The 6,600-nt window shown below is 38.6% G+C and overlaps 1 long non-coding RNA gene across 1 annotated transcript; it reads left to right on the top strand.

The window, feature by feature from the left end:
* Nucleotides 1-54: 54 nt before the first annotated feature.
* On the top strand, nt 55-5,254 carry LOC141410977 (uncharacterized). Its single transcript, XR_012435808.1, has 3 exons — nt 55-326; nt 1,919-2,047; nt 3,726-5,254. It is a non-coding gene; the product is annotated as an uncharacterized lncRNA (long non-coding RNA).
* The last annotated feature ends 1,346 nt before the right edge of the window (nt 5,255-6,600 follow it).

Below are 6,600 nucleotides of genomic sequence, written 5' to 3'. Positions count from 1 at the left end.
AAAACTACAATTCCCAGGAGGATCAGCGGCGCAGCTCGCACTGCGTGGCGGGAGTGCTCTAAGAAGCCACGCCTTCTTCGGCTTATGGTGGGAGTCTTCGCGCGGATGGGTATGGTGGTGAGCGTTAGTGAAGAACTTCGTCGCTACAGAAAGGCTTAGAGTGGGTTTTCGCATTTCGCTGTGAGACGCTGTACCCGCTGGCAAATGCATCCGTTAAAACTAAGCACCTTGGCTTAAGTGTAATGTTGGAGAGTCTGAACACCAGTACCCTCCGCCCAAGACAAAAACATTTTTAAAAAAATGGCTTCTACTACTCCCATGCAGAGGTGTGTTCTCTTATTCCCCGTTCGGGATTTCTAGAAGATTCTGATGAGTTAATTGCCTTTTTCTCGTACTCATCCAAGTGAATTCAGCGTGGTGTTGAGTGCTATTTTTTGAAATGGGGCGCACCTGAGGGAATTGAGCGCTTTCCCCCTGGGCTTCGTGGTGAGGTAGGGGTGACCCCTCCGACCTTGCTGCTGGTATAGGGGGTGCCCTGCTTCACCAACTCAAGTCTCACTGCCACAAGGTCTTGGGTCTTCCTTTTCTTTTTTTAAAACTGGGGTGAAATTCACGTAAGATTAACCATGTATGGTATAGTGGTATTTAGTACATTCATAACTTTCTGCAACCATCACATCTAGTTCCAAGACATTTTGTATGTCGCCCCAAAACACCCCAGTTCTCATTTGCAGGCCCTCCCCACTTCCTTACCATGTCTCTCTCCCCTTTCCAGCACCATAATAAGTAGGCTACTCCCAAAGCCGGGTGTCTAAAGGTAGGCTTCAGATAATGGAACATTAAGGTGTCTGTTTTTCTTTTTTTGGTGGTGGTACTAGGGTTTGAACTTAGGGCTTGCCAGGCAGGCGCCCTACCACTTGAGCCACATCCTCCCCAGCTGTTTTTTTTGCTGTTACTATTTTTTTTAGATAGGGTCTCATGCTTTTTGCCCAACCTGGCCTCTTGATAGCAATCCTCTTATCTTTGCCTCCTGTGTAGCTGGAAACGAGGCTTGCGTCACCACACCTGGTTGGGTTAGGTGTTTAAATTTTTAACCAGGCTCGAACCTAATAGTCTGTGAAAAATCTATTTTTTCTTATTCTGAAGTTTTCTAACCTTGACTAAAAAAAAAAAACCCAACTGCTTTTTAAAATAAAAATAAGTGACATGACAGTATATATCTACCATGAATTTCCCATAATGAGAGCAGTCTGTGAAACAGTTTATTACCATCTGAATTGAGCAATTCATCTAGTTTGACTGCCTGTGTTGAAATACTGTTAATTTCTTAGATTTCAAATGATTGCTGAACCATTTATAGAACTGTGCCCAGTGGAAGACAATACTTCAATTCATGCAGTCATAGTTCTAAATTCTGTTCCTTTTTTTGGAAAAAGATTAGCATAATAAGTAGGACAATATGAAAAAAGATAGAGACATATTTAGTAAGTATAATAAGCAAAGGACACCTTAATCTATTATTTCTGTGGCAAGAATAAACTTCTATAAAAGTTTATTAGGAGAAAAAACTTTTTTGGGAAGTGGTTGCTTATTCTTTGCTAGAATTAAAATATTTTACCTACTAACTCCATAATTCTAAGGTTATAGAAATGTAATTACACAATGAAATTAAGTTACAGAGTTGTGTAGGATGGATTACCATTCACCTCAAATGTGCTTGATAAACTATATTAAATACAATTTAGAAGTCCAATAAAATGAGATGGCTCAATAGCTACTTTAGACTGCTAAAGGAATTCTAAAATACAAAAGGACTACCAATAAGGTTAATAATTGCTAAATAATTATAACTTTACTAATTGATAAAAATTCAGAAAGTTTTAATGACCTAGAAACATGTCTTTTATTTCTTCACCAGAATTTTTGGCACCTGGATGGCTATGTCTTCATGTTACATAAAACAAGATCACAAGCCAAAAAGTAACAGGAATTGTAAAGACTATCATTTGATCAGATTTTACTCAGTTTCATATTAAGAAACCTATAGGTAAGGATGAAATTACACAGTGTAATAGAAATATGTGACAGAGAAACTCAGCATTGTTATTCCTTGTTTTATAAGAATAAGGAGAGAGTGTGCTGTCACAAATAAAACTATTAAATACCTTCTTCAGTACTGGGACCATTCCATTTCTGTTTTTTTATTTCTATATCTTCAGCACAATGCCTGCCACACAGTAGTTAGTATGTTTCTAAAATTTATACTACCTCAAATAGTGGTAAATCTTACTGTATACACATTAAGTTAAAAAAAATTTACTAAACATTTCTGGAAGATACATGAGGAGACACCATGTTCTCTGCTTTCAAAGAATTTAAAATTTAGTTGTAACAGTTTAAATTCCATTTACCAATTAGCAAAATATATCAGGAAAATTTGTCAAAAACTTGGAATTGGGCAAAAGTGGTTACTGAGTTACCTTTTAGGGGAATGCTGAATGTCTGAAGACTGACCCTCTAGGGGTTATTTGATTCCAAGTGAGTGTGCACTTTTTTTTTTTAAATCTGTCTCTTCAAACATTTATCATTTTTAGGGTGAGTACATTTAAAATCCTTTCTTCTAGCTTTTAGAATATACAATACATTATTATTACATATAATAACACTACTATGCAATAACACACCAGAACTTCTTACTCTTATCTAACTTCAACTTAGCACCCATTCCTGTCCCTCCTGCCTCCTTCCTACTCTCCTGTGCCTCTGGTAACCACCATTTTACACTCCTGCCTCCTTCCTACTCTCCTGCCTCCTTCCTACTCTCCTGTGCCTCTGGTAACCACCATTTTACTCTCAACTTCTATGAGATCAACTTTTTCAAAAATATTCTACATGAGTGAAATCTCACAGTTCGTCTTTCTGTGCCTGGCTTATTTCACTTAATATAATGATCTCCAGTTCCATTTATGTTGGTGCAATGGTATGTCTGAGTAGTATTCTTTCGTGTGTATACATACCACATTATCCATTCATGTATTGATGGACATTAGGTTGTTTCCATTTCTTGTCTATTATGAGTAGTACTGCCATAAATGTGGGAGTGTAGATGTCTCTTCAACATACTAATTTCATTTCTTTTGTATACATACCTAGGTGGGTGATTGCTTAATCATATGGTAGTTCTGATTTTAATTTTCTGAGGAATCTTCATGCTGTTTTTTTCGTAATGATTGCACTAATTTATATTCCCACGAACAGTGTGAAAAGTTCTCTTTATTCTATATTCTTGTTATCTTTTGTCTTTTGATAATAGTCATTCTTGGGTGAGGTGATATCTCATTGTGATTTTTATTTCCCTAATTATTAATGATGTTGAGCATTTTTCATATTCCTATTAGTCATTTGTATGTATTTTATGAAATATCTATAAGGTCTCTTATGGTTTAGATATGAAATGTCCCCTCAAAGGGCTTATGTATTTAAGACTTGATCTCTAATGCAAGCACTGTTCAGAGGCAGGACTTTTTGGACGTGTTGGATTATGAGAGCTCTGCCCTCATAAATGGATTAATCCATTGATACATTCAACATTTGAGTAGCCTATTGGGAGGTAGTAGAACTTGGAAGGAGGGGGCCTAGTTGGGGGAATTGGTCACTAGGGACATGCACTGGAAACATATACCTTGTCCCTAACCCCTTGTATTCTGCTTTCTGATTGATACAAGGTGAACAGCCTCTATCTCATGTTCCTGCCACAACCATAATTTTTAGCCTCACCTCAGGCCCAAAGACGTGGATCCAGTGACCATGGACTGAACCCTCTGAAGCTGTGAGCCAAAATAAACCTTTCTTTCCTTTAAGTTGTTTTCTCAGGTATTTTATCACAGAAAGTCTGACTAATATAGAACATCGGTTACTAGAGAAGTGGGGTTGTTGCTATGACTAAACCTAATCATTTGGTTCTTAAGCCTTTGGAATTGGTTTGTGAAGGAATTTGGAAAAGTTTGGAGACATGGGCTAGAGAAAGACTAGAATGCTGTTGAGCTCAGCTTTATGGGTGATTCCAGTGGGAGCTCAGAAAACCAGAATGCTGGTAGAAATATGGACAGAAAAGACTGTGCTCATAAGGTTTTGGGTGGGAATGAGGACTCTGTTGGGAGCTGGACTAGAGGCCATGCATATTATATTGTGGCAAAGAACTTGTCTATATTTTGTCCATTTCCTGAGACTTAGTGTGAGGCTGAATTTAAAGGTGAAGAACTAGTTAACATGGTAGAGGAAATTTCATGGTAGCCTAGAATTCAGACTACAGTATAGGTATTTCTGGCTACTTCTAGCAAAGTTTATTAGAGAATTATAAGCAAAAGGCAGAATGGAGAAATTTGCAATTTGTGCAGAAAAGAAAAGGAGTCAAAGAAAGTGTGGTTGCTAAAGAGACTAGAGCAATTGAAAGAAGCCAAGTACTTTGCTCAGGAAAGATGCCTTGAGGGCATCTCAGGAATTGGCTAGATCCCACCCATCTCACCTCAAAGGTGTAAAGGTTTTCTCTCACTTCAAAGACTGCTTTGAGAAGAGAGCTCTGGGGCACCCTGTTTGCATAGTGTTACCAAAGGAAGTGTTTCCCTGTATTCAGACATCCAGACACTGAGAGGCGACTGAAGCCATGGTCCAAAGGGTCCCAGCTCCAGCTCCAGTTGGCTATACACCTTGGTGATGTCCATGTGATATTGGTTTTGCAAGCATGTGGAATGTAAGAGTTGTGGGGACATGGAGGTTTCCCACCTAGATTTCAAAGGAAAGCCTAGGAGGTCAAGCAGTGTACAGCAGGGTTTGATTCCCTGTGAATGTCTCCTGGGGAAGTCAATGAATAAAGCTAAAAAAGTAAAGCCAAAGATGTGAAGGAGACCCCATAAAGTTGGAGGTGCTGGGAATGTGCCACATTATATGAGGAATGTCTGTCAGCGAGCAGAACAAGCTCAAGAGAGAGGGCATGTGGGCTGCAACCAGCAAGGCCATAGGTGCAGGGCTTCCCAAGCCCTTTGGAATTCATATCACACCACCACATGTCCCAGAGGCCAAACATGGGACTGTAGGATTTAATGTTTACTCTGCTGGGTTTTGATCTTGCTTCTGTCTGATAATTCATTCTATCTACCCATCTCTCCCTTTTGTAATGGGAATGTTTACCCTGTATCTTGGGAGTATGTAACTTTTTTTTATCTTATAGGGACTCACAGCTAGAAGTTTGCTTTGGGTGTCAGAGGACAATTTGAACTCGTACTTTTTTTTTTTGGTGCTGGGATCGAACCCAGGGCCTCACGCATGCTAGGCAAGTGCTGTACCACCGAGCTACATCCCAGCCCCTGAACTTGTACTTTTGAATAATGTCAGACATGAGTCTTTTAGGGAGTAGGGGCAGAATGTTATAGCTTGGATATAAAATGTCCCCCCCCCCCAAAATAATGTATTAAAGGCTTGGTTCCTAATGCAGGCAATGCTCTCAGAAGCAGGGCTTCTGGGAAGTGTTTGAATTTCATGGGCTCCTCATTAGTAGATTAACATTTTGAATAGACTTTTGGGAGGTGGTGGAAAACTGGAAGGTATGACCTCTTGGAGGAAAGTAGGTCACAGGGGGTATATACTGGAAAAATGTACCTTTGACTGACCTCTTCCTATCTTGTGCTCTGCTTTCTGACTGCCATGAGATAAGCAGCCTCTGCCATAGCCATGATATTCAGTCTTATCTCAGGCCCAAAGCAATGAATCCAACTAACCATGAACTGAAACCTCTGAAGCTGTGCACCAAAATAAATCTTTCCTTCCGTTAAATTGTTTCAGATATTTGTCACAGTGACAAAACACTGACTTAAAACAAGGTTTGTTGCTCACTTAAAATAATTTTTTTTCTGTTCAGTTTTTGGAGTTCCTTATATATTTTGGATATTAACCCCTTGTCAAGATGAGGTGTTGACAGGTATTTTCTTGTTTATCTATAGATAAAAATTAAACCTTAGAAAGTTGAAAATGATGTAAATGTTTTCTGCTTATAGCAATGCAAATGTTTCCTATTCTTGACAATGCAATTGGATTTTGTCCAGCAGTGAATGTGAATCTCTATAAATGAAATGCCGTAACAGGTTGGTTTTAATTTCTTACTGTTTTCCTCATTCATTAATAAATAAAATCCTCAATACTTAACATTTTAACTCATGTTCTTTTTATATTTATATGAGATTCATAATTTTACAACTTTGGAAAAGATATTTTAAAATTATCTACTTATATAAAACATACAATTATCTATCTATCTATCTATCTATCTATCTATTTATCTATATATGTAGGGTTTTTTTTTTTTGGTATTGGGGCTTGAACTCAGGGTCTTCACCTTGAGCCACTCTGCCAGCCCTTTTTGTGATGGGTATTTTCAAGATAGGGTCTCATGAACGACTTGCTCTGGCTGACTTCAAACCATGATCCTCCTGATCTCTGCCTCCTTAGAAGCTAGGATTATAGGCATGAGCCATCGGTGCCCGGTTTATGTGTAGTTTTTTAAAGTACCTACATGATGTGCTGCTGAATAATAAAATGGCACTGATT

This window comes from Castor canadensis, chromosome 1, assembly GCF_047511655.1.
Source record: "Castor canadensis chromosome 1, mCasCan1.hap1v2, whole genome shotgun sequence".
In the NCBI taxonomy this organism is placed as follows: Eukaryota; Metazoa; Chordata; class Mammalia; order Rodentia; family Castoridae; genus Castor; species Castor canadensis.
This window is presented reverse-complemented; position numbering and strand designations above follow the sequence as displayed.